Source organism: Marmota marmota, unplaced genomic scaffold (genome assembly GCF_001458135.2).
Source record: "Marmota marmota marmota unplaced genomic scaffold, marMar, whole genome shotgun sequence".
Lineage (NCBI taxonomy): Eukaryota > Metazoa > Chordata > Mammalia > Rodentia > Sciuridae > Marmota > Marmota marmota.
The window spans coordinates 29,688,987-29,703,974 of NW_025999949.1; the positions used below are offsets into that span (position 1 = coordinate 29,688,987).

General features: G+C 57.2%; 1 long non-coding RNA gene across 1 annotated transcript; it reads right to left on the reverse strand.

The window, feature by feature from the left end:
* Positions 1-7,381: 7,381 nt before the first annotated feature.
* LOC125616503 lies at positions 7,382-9,293 on the reverse strand. The gene is made up of 2 exons (XR_007347134.1): positions 9,133-9,293; positions 7,382-8,908 (listed from the first exon to the last, which is right to left on the reverse strand). It is a non-coding gene; the product is annotated as an uncharacterized LOC125616503 (long non-coding RNA).
* Between the last annotated feature and the right edge of the window lie 5,695 nt (positions 9,294-14,988).

Sequence of the window (14,988 nt, forward strand, 5' to 3'; positions counted from 1 at the left end):
GGGTGACGAGCAACTTGTGTACGTTGATACAGCAGGAGAGGGAGCCGTTGATTGCAGGACAGGAGCAGTATTTATACATTCCACACAGCTTATCTAATTAGCATAAACTAGATACAGCAGTCAACCAATCAGGAATCTCCACACTTCATGGCTCGCTGGCCTTACTTCTCAAACCACGCCCTCTGGCATTTTGCCAGGCGCCATCCAGACTTGTTTACGAACTCTAACATTCCCCTGGCAAAATGCCAGGTGTTATTTTGACTTGTTTACAGACTCCAACAGGCTGCTGTCCCCACACCAGCGCCAGCCGACCCCGCAGGGCTCTGTGGTGCTGGACAGCCAGGACCTGGGGTGGCCGCAGCCTGGAATTGGGTCGGCTGCTGAACAAGGGGGCACACACTGGGCGACAACAGAAGTGAACCGTCCAGACGTCCGAGTCAAGCTCCCGGCAGGGCCTGCGCCCTCTGAAAACTTTAGGGAGGGAAACTCCTTCCCGCTTCCAGACGCTGGAATTTTCCAGAATTTCTTTGCACTTTCTGGCTTGTTGATGCTTCTGTCCGGTCCCTAGCCCAGTGGCTCGTGGCTGTCTCCCTGCTGTCTCTGTCTCCGTATCTCTTGGCCTCTTCTTCCAAGACACACGTTATGTTGACTTAAGGACGGAGCCACCCTACTTCACTGTGACCTCATCTGAACCAATTATTTCTGCAAGGACCTTATTTCCAAATACAGCTCCCTTCCCATGCACTGGTGGTTAGAACTTCAGCGTATCTTTGGGGGACATAATTGGGCTCCTGTCGGCTGGTTGGGTGTTTATGCCTTGTGTCCATCAACTCTGCTTGTGGGCATTCAGTGACCTCGCCAAGGAGACACTTGCCGTCACCCAAGGGGTTGACAGATAAGGGCTTTCTCTCCACGGATTCCCAGCAGATGAGACGCAGGCCCTAGGTGAAGGGCGATGGCTAGATAGCCTATACGGAACTGCCACACAAGTTAATCGAGACTTTGCTTTATCTATTTGCATGGTTTTAATTTAAACAACTGGGCACCGAGTGTTGAAATCAGATCAAGTATATTCTGAATTGCACTTTTCTAAGTACTGCTCTCATCTATCTCTTGCCAAACCTCAGAGCCCAGCAAGATGTCCTGCTAATCTTTGTTTTTCCATTGGATGTGAAAGATGAAGGATGCAGGCATGGTTGCGACTGGCAGCCATTCTGTGATCAGAGGGGTCCAACCTTCAGAGGAAGCCAACACAGTGAAAGGTAGGATGGGGACAGAGAGTAAAGTGGGTCTTGTTGGCCATGGAGTGCTGAATCAAACCTGTCCAGAAGCCCTTCCTGCTGTAATTTTTATCCCATCTACCAACAAGTTCCCTTTGTTCTTTAGTCCACCTGTATGTAGGTGATGCTTCTTGCAGCTAAAACCATTGTAACTGGTGTGAGAAGTCATAAGAGGGTCTGGAACACAGGAGTTAGCTACCTTGTGTTCTGGAGACTTCCAGGTTCAGACAACCATGCCACCCCATCAGTATATACCATTACAATGCACCAATAAAAACATGTGGGAAAAACCTTCAATGAAGGTTGTGCTGGTTTTCTATGACTGTGACAAAATGCTAGAGATAATAAACTTAAAAGGAGGAAAGGTTTATTTGGGTTCATGGTTTCAGAGGCTTCAGTCCATGATTGTTTGGCCCCAGTGTTTGGGTCTGCAGCCGTACAGTGCATCATGGTGAGAGAGCATGGCAGAGGAGGTCCACTCACCTCATGGTGGCCAGAAGCAAAGCAAGAAAGAGGAAGGGGCCAGGATCTCAAAGTCCCCTTCAAGGTCATGCCTCACGTAGCCCAACTTCCTGCACGAGGCTCCGCCCTCTGAGAGGTTCACCACTTTCAACAGCCCCCAGGAGGGACCAGTCTGAGACACGCGGCCTTGGGGAGCATCCCGTTTCAGGCTACAGCAGAGACAGAGGCCTGGCACGGCGGCCTAGTTGTGTAGGAGCTCTCTGCCTGTTTCTCTTTTTGCTGAGGCCACCAGCTGACGCCCTGGGTCACTGCCAAGACCCCAGAACCTTGCTTCTTGGAATTGGCTCTGACTTCACATGAAGACTGGGGTGACATGCAGCTGGCCTGTGGCCCCCAGGACAGTCGGGTGCACTTCTGTTGTGTTAAGCCACCGCTTTGGAGTAGTGTGTCACATCAGCCTGGGAAACAAACACAGGGGTCCTCTCCAGACACAGCTGGGGACAGTTCATGAGAGACTGTCCGGCTCCCCAAAGCCTCTGCTCTTAAGAGAGTTCTAGAGCGTTTGTAAAAACTCAGATTCCTAGGCCCCACCCAGACCACAGTCGCCCGCAGAGGCCCTGGGCCGCTGTGACTTTGACAAGTCACTGGATGAGGCGCATGAACAGAGACCTCTGGCTCCACGTCTGGCATCAAGTCAGCTTCCTGGTGGGCTGGGGGACAGTGACTGGGCAGGAGCCTGGGAGGCTGGAGGGCAAAGGGGGCCCTGGAGGGCAAAGGGGGCCCTGGGAAGCCGCTGGGTGGGTGAGATGAGTGCGTTTGTGCAGATCTTGTCTGTATTTCCCTCCTGCACAGTGAGTGCAGCCCCAGCACACCCAGAAGTAACCTAAACAAGCCCTGCTCCCCCTCTCTCCCACTCCCCTTCCCTCTCCCACTTCCCCATCCTTCTCCCCCTCCCCCTCCTTCTCCCCCTCCCCCTCNNNCCCTCCTTCTCCCCTCCCCTCCCTCTCCCACTGCCCCCTCCTCTCCCATTCACCCCCTTTGTCTCCCACTCCCCCCTCCTCTCCCTCCCCCTCCCTCTCCCAGTCCAGCCAGGGTGTGCCCAGGGGAGTGGGCAGTCCAGACAGGCTGGGACCCCTCTGCTCCCAGGTGCCCCCGTGGCCTGGGACCTTTCACAGCACCGTGCTGACCCAGGGCTGGCCGAGTGCATGTTGACAAACTAGCATGGACGGTTTTGCTGCATCTCGTGTGCAGTGTGCGATATCCCCAAACGATCCTCCAGTAATTATTTTAGGAGCATCAACTATGAGCCAGGCTGCAGTCTAGACGCTTAGAGCCCCACACAGTCACCTTCTAAGGGGCAGCAGGGCCATCGGATGATTATCAAGGAACAAAGCAGCCTGTTAGCTGGAGACCAGCTCTACCGAAGTGGACGGCAGGGGACCTCGTGTGTCAGTCAGTCATCAGTCATGACACAAATGCAATAAAAATGGATTTAGAAAGGTGCTGATTTGTTGTTTTCCAGGCTGTAATCTGGGCTTAGCTCAGCTGGGCTGCTCTTCTGCTTCATGTGGAGTCCACTGCGGTTGGATTGACCAAGACAGTGTGAGAGTGTACACCAGGGAGGGCCCGGAGGGCAGGCAGCCATCTTTGGAGATCACCTTCCACAGGCAGGAGGTGCCACTTCACATGGGGGAGGCTTCACTGATGACGGTGGATATAAGCAAAGACCGGGGACAAACAGGAGAGAGCCATGTGGTAGATGGTCAAGAGAACAGCACATGCAAAGGCCCTGAGAGAGAAACCTGCTTAGCATGTTCAAGGATGAGCAGGGAGGCCACTGGGATGGCACAGAGGGCGCGAGGTCCCGCATGCGGAGACAGTCAGAGAAGGTCTAGGTGTCAGTGTCAGTGCACACGGGGCCTGGGGGACCACTGAAAGACTTGGTTTCAACTCTGAGCAGACGCGGTGTAGGTGACCAGCTGTCCCAGTTCATCTGGGGTCGACAGGATTCCTGGCATGTGGGATTGAAACCAGGGAATCAATATAGGGGAAAGGGTAGAGGCCGCGGCAGGACCCCAGGTCTGACAGCAGCTTGTCCCACAGAGGGGACCACAAGGCGGCAAGATGCAGACCCAGGAAAGGTCAGCAGCAGGGTCCATCCCCACCTCCTCACCCTGGAAGCTTGGAGCTCAGCCGGGCAGCGGTGACATGTAGACACACCCATCAGCTAGAGTCAGCAGTCAGCTCTGAGGGGCGCATGGCCTCTGATGTCACATGCTCTGTGTGTCCGTCCCCAACCTGCCATGCTGTACCTACGCTCCCAGGAGGAGGAGAAGGGCTGAGACTTGGACGTAAGATCCACCTCTGCCCAGCGCAGAAAAGCAGAGCAGCTGGGCCCGGCTGGTTCAGTGGGGCAGGGGCTACTGAGTGTCAGCACAGGGGCTGGACATTCAGAAAGGACCAGGTGCCCAGCCAGGGCCCTGGGTGGGGGATGGAGAGGACCTGCACTTCCAGCCATTCATGTGTCTGGACATTTACCTCCGTGGCCCCCACCCACGGGGCCCCCACCCACAGGGCCCCCAGAGGATCCCCCAGGGCTGTGCCCTCCCCACACTGGTACCGGCAGCCTCCCTCAGCACCATGCCGTGCTCATCCCAAACCACAGGCCCCACCACGACTGCCCTGCGACAGGACGCCCAGGGCCCAGGCCTCCACCGGAGCTGGCGATGTCACCCCAGACCTGTCACTCTCTACCCCTGATTACAGTCATCGCGGCTCCCGCCCCCCTGCCTAACCCGACCGCCCTCACTTCAGACCTTCAGAACTGTCTGTGAGGCAGCACTTTCCCCAGAAATGACCAGGTTGAGGCCCAGGATGGTCTTCAAATCACAGGTTGGGCCCAGGCGGAGGCGGGCTGCCGAGGGAGGGGCAGGAGCCACAGTGGCCAGAGAGGGAGACGGGGAGGCGGAGAGGACCCAGGAGGGTCCAGACGGGAGAGAAGAAAGGTTAAAATGTTTAAAACACACAGTGACCCGTCTCCAAAGCCCCACTGTAGGCTTTGAGAAGAGGCCCCACTGAGGGGCCCTGGTGCAGCCTGGCTAGCGCGGGAGACCCATGGAAACTGACCACCCGGCAGGGCCCCTGTGGGACAGGGCCTCCTTTCTGGAGGGAACTGCACCCTTGTGCAGTGCCCGTCGCCAGCCACAGGGCCAGAGCTGATTCCAAGACTAGCTTTGGTACCAACAGGCTGGGTGACCTTGGGCAAGACACTGGGATCATTAGAGAGCCTTGATCTCCTCCACAGTGAGACAGAACCCGAGCCAGAGGCTAGGGCACAGCTGAGAGCCAGGAAGATGGCAGCTGTCTTCCAGAAAGCAGCAGGGCCAGAGGAGAGTGGATGGTGGGACCCAGCCCGGGCCTCTCCCTGCAGGGCTCCGCGGGGAGCCACGACCTGGGGAGCAGGAAGATGCCCGGCAGTGGGGATGAGGATGAAATCTACGACTGGGGGAGCAGGGGCCTCGGCATGCAGCCGGGGAAGTTCTGAGTGTCAGGGGAAGCGGCTGGTGGCGTCCTGGTGGATGGGGTCACGGGGCCCTTCCGTAAGGTCTCTTAAACCCAACTCCATCATCTTCTGCACAAGGAGAGGCGACGGCTCCCCTCAGTAGGACTTGGGAGGCCTGGGAGCTGGGGTGGCTGGATTCCAGCTCGACAGTGTCCTCAGAGCAGCGTGTGTGTGGACACACGGACGGAGGTCACCTGGCCAGGAGCAGGGGGCAGCGCCCCTCCCAGAGACAGGGGGCAGGCACGAGCGCCCTCAGCCAAGAAGGCAGAAGACACACAGACCTGCGTCCCCCCGTGGGTCCTTCAGATGACCTTTAGAGCTGGCCTCGCAACCTGGGGAAGAGCTGAGGGGTCAGTGTAGCTCAGGGGAAGGGCTGGCCAGTGACCAGGCCTGGCCAGGGTCGGGGAGCAGGGATCTGTCATGGTTTTGTGTTTCCCCAGCTGAAAACACCCTCACAGAACCTCAGCTGACCCCCCCCCCCCCCGCGGCCAGCTTCCCTCTGGGACACTTTCTTCAATAAGCAGAAGGCGGGAGAGTTCAGGGCAGAAAAGCCGCCCTGTGGGCCCCACTGGCTGGCTGCTGGGTCGTCTGGCTGCTGGTTTGGCCTCCGGTGTCACCTGGCTGGCTGCAGGGGAGTCCTGTTTCCAGGCTCACGGGGTCCCCATGGTCTTCACCCACCCCGATGGCCTTGAGCTGCTGGTCCTGCCTGGAGACAGCCATGGGCCCCTGTGGGATCTGAGGCCTCCTGGGGCACAGAAGGGGCCAGGTGCCCACTCAGCATGTCCCTGGCCATTATTCCCTTTTATTCACTCAACAAACTCTTCGGAGGGACCCGAAAACAGAGACCCAGTTTGGGGTGGCGGGGAGGGGGACTGTGGCCTGCGGCCACTCCTGACAGCAGCTGGGGTCTGTCGTGTAAGCAGGGGTTCCCACCCTCCCTCAGCCACCCTCTCACTTCATCTTGAGAACACGCTTGTCCTGGGAGGACAGAAGCCACCCGAGGGGGCAGGCGTCAGGTAAGCCTGAGACCCCCCTGCTGGTCCTCCCTGGCAAAGCCACGTCCCTCCCAGCAGAGGCTTCGCTCTCCCCCAGGCTGGGCCTGTCCCCTGCTCCGTTCAGGGGGGGCCTTTCTCCATTGGCCCTGAGGTCCACAAGGGACAGGGACAGGCAGAGCAGGATCTGTGTGTCCAACAGCCACGCGCCTCGGGGCAGAATTACAGCCGGCTCCTCTGTGGGCCTGGGCTGCAGGAGGGCTGGGCCTCAGCTCCTGAACCCCCAGTGCTGGGGCTGGAGACCAGGGACCGCGGGACTGGGGCGCTGGCCACTGCCCAGCACCATCCCAAGGCCTGGGCCCGGGGCTGGAGGAGGGGACAGCAGCAGGAGCCCGGGAACCAGGGGTGCTGGTTGGCAGCCTGCCCCTCAGGACGTGCAGCGCCTCACGCCCTTCCCAGGAATCCCTCCTGGCTGGAAGGTGACTCAGCACAGCCTGAACCACACTGGGACCCGCAGAGGGCGTGGAGTGGGGGAGGGCGTGGAGGGGGGAGGGCAGGGCAGCGTCCCTGAACCTGCCAGCAGCCTGGACTTTGTCCCAGCTCCCAGCCTGTCCCTCCCTGTTCCCTCCTCAGCAGGGTCCTCCCTGCTCCCTGGGTCTCTCCAGCTTGCACCCCCATGGGCACCTAGCAGGACATGCTGCAGGAAACCATGACACAGGCTCCTGCCCCCTCGCTGCCATCCTGGGTGTCCAGGGTGGGGAAACCGAGTCTCAGACTGGTGCAGGGAGCTGACATCAATCCCAGCTTAGCCTGGCCCCTGGGACCCCCAGAGACACCCAGTGTGCGTTCTGGGTGGGCTTCTGGGAGTCCCCGAGGCCCATCTTACAGAAAGGGAGACGGAGGCCCAGCAAACGGAATGACAGAGGAAGTGTGCGAGAGAAGGCTCACCTCCCTGTGGTCCTGCGTCCCCAGGGTGGGCCCTGTGGCTGCCACAGAGGTCAAGGAGCGTGTGGTGAAGGAATGAGGTGCTGGAGGGCCTTCTGCTGTGACAGCCCTGAAGCCATGTGATTTCAAAGCACTGGACATGTGACAAAGGAACAGAACTTTTAATTTGATTTCATTTCAACTAATTTCAACTTAAAAACCAATATTGTATTTACAGTTGATGGACTCAGTTCCAAGACATGCAGAACCATCTGCACCGTGCCTTGGCGCTCACAGGGCCTCTGCAGCCTCCGCGCTCTCCTTTTAGTCTCAAAACTCACTGAGACCCACATCTCAACTTGCCAGAAGAATCTGAAGTTCTGAGAGGTCAAGAGACTTGCCTAAGCTCACATAGCCAGGAAGTGGCCGGGCCCTAGAACTGGGACATTCTGAATGTCTGCCAGATTCCTTTCCAGTCTGTCTTACTCACACAGCAAGCTCTGGTTGAGGTTCACCTCCAAGCCAGCCCCTGCATTACCTCTCTGAATCCACCCTCCTTGGAGGACAGGAGGACCTGCATCACCACTGTTCTAAGAGATGCAGAGGACACCAATGTCCCAGGGTCAGAGCCCTGCAGAGCTGGGATCTGCACCCCAGGCATTTTGGAGCAGGACCTGAGACCTTTCACATGGTGAGTGGGGGGGTGGAGTGCCCTGTCACCATCGCTGAGGGCCTTGGTGGTAGGTGCCTTTTTTTCTGGCTCTGGGAAGCCCCTGGGCGTCACCCAGATGGGAAATTAGAGAAGGCTCTGGCTGAGGCTGGGGAGGGAGGTGCTTCACACAGCCAGGTGAGAGTCCCCAGACCTCAGAATGGGGAAAGGATTCGAGGCACAGTCGCGGGCTGGGCTGGCTGCCGAGCCAGGCTGGCCACGCTGCCTGGACACAGGTGGGGGAAGGCCGGGCGAGAGCCCCAGGTGAGCCACGCTGCCAGGTATGGGCACCAGAAGGCCTGAGCAGAGTGCCGCTGGGCAAAGGTGCAGAGCAGGAAGGCCCAGGACGGCTGCTGCCCAGGGCCGAGCAGGGAGGAGTGGCAGAGAGGATGGACAGGAGGCTCCAGGGAGACAAACCCAGGTCTCAACTTGGCTGGCCCTTGGTGGCCGGAGGACCCTGTGCCCATGGTCTCATCCCTTGAAGCTGCAGCTGAGTCTCACAGCCAACCTAGGGCACCAAACCCACCTGATCACAGGGTTGCAACCAGACACTGTGACAGTGTCAGGAAGGTGCCTGGCCAGCACCTTCACCCCATCTGGTCTCCACACACACTAGCATCCAGAGAGGGGCGACCGCCTGACGGGAAAACAAGGAGAGAACGCACGGGGCTCTGTTTGTTCAAGCTGAGGTGTGATCCACTTGAAGAAAAAGTCAAAATAGTAGCCTTGGAGAAGATGACAGATCAAGATAGCTCTTCAAGGGAAATACCCACTCAAAATTGCCAACGTCCCTCGCCCCTCCACCTGCTCTCCTAATGATTTTTCTTGCAGCGCTCATTACTGCTTCATAACGGGTTCTGGGCGACGCATGGATTCATTTTGCTGAAAGTCTCTCTCCCTGGTTGCAAAGTGAGTTCTTTGAGAGGAGGACTGATTTGGAGTCTTGTTCGTCATTGAATCATCAGGGCCTCGGTCACACCTGGCACATAGTAGGAGCTCAGTGAATTCCTGCTCATTGAGTGAATGAAGGAGTGGGTCACAATAAAACTATGACACTGTAGTGACAGCGTGGTGTCTGAGGAAGGAGGTGAAGGAGAACCTAGGAGGTGGCCTGTCACCTGGGTCAGGCCCTGAGTAGGGGCTTCAAAGAGGAGTCTCATGGGAAGTGTCGGTGGGAACGGGAATCCTGTCCTCTATGCCTACCTGGCTGGTGCAGCTTAGGTCTCAGGAGCTCAGCCACCTCCATGCCACCATCAGGGTGATGGGCAGGTCTGCATGCTGGAGGCCAGGCTGGCCTGGCTGTTGGCAGAGGGGCCATCTGCAGCAGGGCTTGTGCACCTGTCATCAGTCTGCCTCCCCCCACCCCACCCCCGCCGCCTGCTCAGCTCCCCGTTGGCCCTGGACAGAGTCATTGGAGCTTTGAAACTGGGCTGGTCACTGCCAAGAATCTGGAAGCTGTTCCAAGATTTACGGCCCAGAGTGCTGCACCGAAGGGGAGGGAGGAGAGGTGACAGGCTGCTTTTTGTGGATGCAGAGTCCCCACAGAAGTTCAAGGCCACCGAGGGAGCAGTGGAGTTAGATTCCCACCATGAGCACACCCTGGGTGAATCAGTGCCCGTTCTAGAGTGAGATAGGGCGGAGCTCAGAGCCCAGAACCCCTTCCTGGCTGCGTGACTTTGAGCCAGGCATAGTCCCTCTCCAGACTTTGCGTTTTCTGCACTTGGGTATGTGCACGTGTATGAGTGTGCACAGATACGCACACACACATACCCACAAAGGGGTGGGTGCCTCATGGTGCCTCATGATTAATGTGAATACTAAATAGTGTACGTGTGAGTTCCCTTTCCTGCTGCTCTAAGCTCAACTTTTAAATCCTTTTAAAAATGATCAATATTCAAGCAATACGCAGGTGCTATATGCTCATTGCTAAAAGATTTGAAAATAGAGCTAATGAAAAAGAAGGAATTCAAAATCACCCATCACCATGAGAATGAGAAGGCAAGCCACTGGCCGAAGACGAGTCTGCTAGAGGGCTGCTCCCCACGTCCTCCAGGATCGCCTAGGACGCGGTAAAGACAGGCAGCCCCACTAAAAATGGGCACAGGCTCCAAGCAGACGCCTCACCAAATGCAGACCTACGAATGGCAAAGGAGCGTCTGAAAAGATGCTTGCATCCTAAGTTGTTAGAAGCTTGCAAATTAAATAGGACACCCCTAGAGACCTGTTAGAATGGCCAAAATCGAGGACAGGGACCCACCCGGTGCCAGAAGGATGTGGAGCTGTAGGAACTCTCATTCCTCGGTGCTAATGCAAAAATCCCACGGCCACTTTGAAAGACAGTCTGGCAGCCCCTTACAAAATCAAGCAGGTGCACTTTCACCATTGTGTCCAGGAATCACCCAAATGAGCTGAAAGTAACATTTACAGAAAAACCTGCACATGAGTGTTCATAGGAACTTCGTTCAATAAGGGGGTGATGGTCCTCGGGCTGTGGTGCATCAGGACCATGGAGTATGGCTCAGCATGTAAGAGAAGGGCACCAGCCACCAAAATGGGTGGGGAAGCTGGAACGTCACTCCCCAGGGGAAGAGGCCAGTCGGGGAGGCTACGCACTGCAGGACCCCAACCACAAGGCATTCTGGGAAAGGCAAAACCAGTGATAGTAAGAAAAAGATAAAGGGAAACAAAGGACAGGAGTGTGAGAAAGCTGAAAGAAGACCTCAGCTATAAAAAGGGAAGACCTCCCCCTTCCACGGATTCCACGTCGGTCCCCTTCTTCCTCGGGGAGAAGTCTTTCTGCTGTCCTTTAATAAAGCTTCTACTTTCCACTCTCCACTTGCCTCCGCCTGCTTCTCTGGTGTTATACTTCAGCATTGGGGAAGCGAGGACTCGTCACCGGTAAACAGCGTAAACCTGGAGGATTTGTAGGGTACTGAGACGACTGTGGGGGGGGGCGCTATAATGGTGCACACACATTGACACCAAAAGCTCGGGCCTTGTCTCCATTGCAGACTCAATAACAGGGACAAAGGGAAAAGTTTTTAGTGATTTTCTAGCAAAGGAGGAACACCTTCCAGAGTCTCGCTATGCACCACCAGCCAGTCCCGCACCAGCCTGCGCTAGCCCATCGCCCCTTAGCCCTGGGAGGCCAGGTGCTCCACGACTTGTCAGGCAGAAGCTGCTGAACTCGTGGCTCCAGAGCTGATTTTGGAAAGAGACACCCTCCGCCCCTGCTGGAGCGTATGCTCTCAGGATAGGGGAGGGGGGTTGGGTGGGAGGCCAGAAATGGAGCCGCGGCCCCCACTGACTCTTGGCTCTGTGGTCCCCGGAGCCCAGAGCTTCCATGTCCCCATCTGTAAAGGAAGGTAGGACAGGCCTGGTCACTAGCTCCTCCCAGCTCTGACCCTACCAACAGTCACTTCCCAGAAAAGCTACAACCAACCCAGATCCCAACCAGCGCCTGTTTTCATAGGCCCAAAGCAAAGTTTTTATTTTTTTATTTTTAAATGATTAGGAAAAAATCCAAAGAAGAATAGTCTGTGGCATTTGAAAATCATGTAAGAATCAAATGTCAGCATCTATAAATGAAGTTTGATTGGCACCCTGCCATGTGCATTAATTTTCCTGCTGTCGTGGCCACTCTCTGGCTCCCTGGCTCTCAAGTCCTGGCTGCAGGGGCTGACTGGCCAGAGGGCAGAGCCTTCTCCTACCCAGCACGCCCTCGGCTTCCGGCTCTCAAGCTGACTTTGTAGATTAATTGCCGGCTTAAAGGTTTCCCAGTGCTGTCACGTGCTGAACTCTGGGGTTAGGATTTCAACACCTGAGTCTTGGAGGGGCACAGTCCAGCCCGGGAGGGTGCTGGGAGGACTGAGGGCAGTCAGGAACCTGGAATGTTCCACTGAGTTTCTGGAACACTCCAATGAAGTGTGAGTCTTTGGTAAACGTGAGCGCTCACATCCACTGATAATTATCGTGCTGCCCCTGATGGAGCTCGACCAGCATGTGCCAGAGACTGGACAGGCCTGTCCTCACAGTTGGAGGGTCCCTGCGGGGGGGGGGGGGGGGGCTCTGGAGCAGGGCAGCTTGCTCCCTGCCCCGCCTCCAGGGGTTCCATCCACATGGTGACCCCATCATGAGGATATTGATGAGGAAGGCTTTTCTGGCAGGTCTCTGAGGAAAAGTCGCCTTCCTCAAGTCCCCCAGACACACAGTGTGGCCAGGACCATGCTGCCTGGAATTCCAGGGTCAAAGGGCACAGCGGATGAATGGGGAAGAGAGAGAGCACCGTCCTGAGCAGCACAGGGCCGGCACCTTCCCTCGCGGGCTCTGCGGTGCCCCAGCCCCGATGCCGTGTGGCAGAAGCGAGTGCTCAGTGTTTGCTGAATGACCTCTATGTGCCCGTTACAGCTGTCCTCCTGCCTTCCCGTTAAGCGAGTCTTCAGCCCGTGCAGGGACTCAGAGACAGTGCACCGGTGCTTACTGAGCCCTCCTGCCAGTCGGGGGTGTCCTCCTGCGTTCTAGACTCTCTCCTTCCCTCTTCTACTTCTGACTGCCACAGCCCCGTGACGTGGATTGTTCTGGAAAGAGCGAATTCTCTATTAGACCCAGCTGCTTCAGTTCTCTGGGCCCCACTCCGTTCCCTTCCATTGGGAGAACCAGATGGCGGGATGCTTCTCTCCATCCAGGACTTCCCCATCGTTGTCCCCAAGGCTTCGGAGGTGAAGGAGGAGAGAGGAGGAGACCCCAGCAGAAGGGAGCAGGGCAAGGAGGGGAAGAAGCCTGGCCCAGGCCAGGTGCAGGACCAGATGAGCCAGGCCCTGAGCTGGGAGCCTTTGGGGACAGGGCTGCTGCTTCACCCTCCCTGTGCAGGGATGTGTCAGTCCTGCCCTTCCCACGCAGCAGCCAGGGTGACAGGTGGCTCTGGGAAGGGTAAAGGCAGAGCTGCCCGGGGCGCAGCCTGGGGGAAGCACTGCGGCCTGGGGCCTGGGCTGAATGGGCCCTTTCTCTCCCACAACAAACGCGGGCCTTGTGTGCAGGTTTGTTTGTGCCGCTGCTTGCCCAGGCGGTCTCTGCCCTCCTCCCACGGCCCAGCCTCGGGCAGGCGCCTCTGAGAGCCCGGCTTCAGGAATTTCCAGAGCCTGGGTCATTGCCTCCCCCCAAGTGCCGAGAGCACCTGGGAACCCCGAGGTCCTCATCTTCCCGTCCACAGGCCGCCTGACTCTATGCCCTCCTTGTAGCTTTCTACTTTGGTTGGTGGGAAGTGTCCACCCACAACCGGTCTGCTCTCCCCTCCCCCTCAGGGCAATGTATAGTGATTGCTTAAGATATTCCTCACTTCATTGTACTCCGTGTCAGACCACTGAGCCCCTCGTGAGTGTTCAGAGCATGTGAAGGGCAGGTGGGCTAAGCCGGACACTCGGTAGGGCCGGTGTGTTAAGTGTGGGTCAACTTAGGTGATCTTCAGCCTGCAATGGGTTTTTCAGGGTTGAACCCATCACCCGTCAAGGAGCATTGATACCTGGCAAGACAAACCTGTCTGTGGAGCAAGGACCAACCTTGGAGCCCTTAGGAAGTTCAAGTGCACCTGGGATTTGGAGGTCATCCTCTCTCCAGGGCCGGCAATTAGCCATATTGAACTGACCACGTCGCCACCCTGCTTCAGACCCTTGCAGGCCAGCTTTGCTGGCCAGTGTGCGGAGCTGAGCAGAGAGAGCTCAGTGCCTGTCCTGCTGCAGCAGCTGAATTGGACTCGGCCCTGAGAGGACCCTCCTACCCTCCTGCCCCCGGCTGAGGAGAGGATCCAGGCTCCGCATCTCACCCCCCAGCTCTGTCTTCATTGTACTGAGTCTTGCTTCCTCTCTGTTAAACGGAGACAGGAAAATTCCTTCTCCTGGCAGAGTCTGTCCTCAGGATGAAGGGATTTGATTCTTAGGAAGAATCTAGGTCACTATAGCAGGCAAAGGAGTCCAGCCATTCAAGTTTTTCACCCTCAGAAGAGTCTCCAAGGGAGACGCAGTTGGTTTCCATTTCACAGAGGGGTCCCCTGAACTGAAGAGCAATGAGTTCAGCTGCTCAAGGGTGCCACACTGCCGGGACCATCCACTCTTCCTGCACAAGACCCCTGCTGCAGTCCACGCTGGTCAGAGGCAGGTCCTGGGTCGGAGAGCCCATTCGACACGTGCAGATTTGCCGATGAGCAGGAGGCCGAGGAAGGCCGGTGCTGGTGTTTACGAGGGGACAGCGCGCTGGGTTGGCTTGCTGATTCAGGAGTTCAGGGAGGTCCCAAGGTCAGCCCGGAGCCTTCTGCTCTGAGTTTCTCTGCCTAAGTGAGGCATGGCCGTCCCTGAGGAAGCCACTTCTGGAGTTGACATGGCCCCATAGCTGTGGACACTAGACACTGCCCCTGCACCTCCCTCCAGCCCCCTTCACCTGCTCCTTGCATGGGCCAAGCATTTCCTGTGGTCACCTGCTCTGCAGCCGTAAGCCCCTGCAGAGCCACCCCCTCAGGCTCCAGAGCACCTCCTGAGGCCCCAGACTCGCCACGGCTGCCCACCTCTTTTAGTCAGGTGTGACTATAGGATCTGACCAGAACAACCGTAAGGGGGAAAGTTCATCTGAGGGCTCGCGGTTTCAGTCTCAGTCCATAGAAGGTCGGCTCCACTCCTCAGGGCTTGAGCTGGGCCTGAACATCATGGTGGGAGGTGTGACAGAGAGAAGCGCCTCACATCGCGGTGATCAGGAAGCAGAGAGAGGCTCCACTGGCCAGATACAAATATCTACCCAAAGCCACGCCCCAATTCCCACCCCTCCAGCCCCACCCCACCACTTCAGTTACCACTCAGTCATCCCTAGCAGGGGATTAAGTCACTGACTGGGTCAAGACTCTCTCAGCCCAATCATTTCTCCTCCGAACCTTCTTGCATTGTCTCACACGTGAGCTTTGGGGGACGCCTCACATCCAAACCTTAACACCACCCAGGGAGCTGGTCTGCTTCAGCCAGTAGGATCTCCCAGAGTGGATTCTGTGAACCTGATGCCCCCTCGAATGAGAGGGAGAGG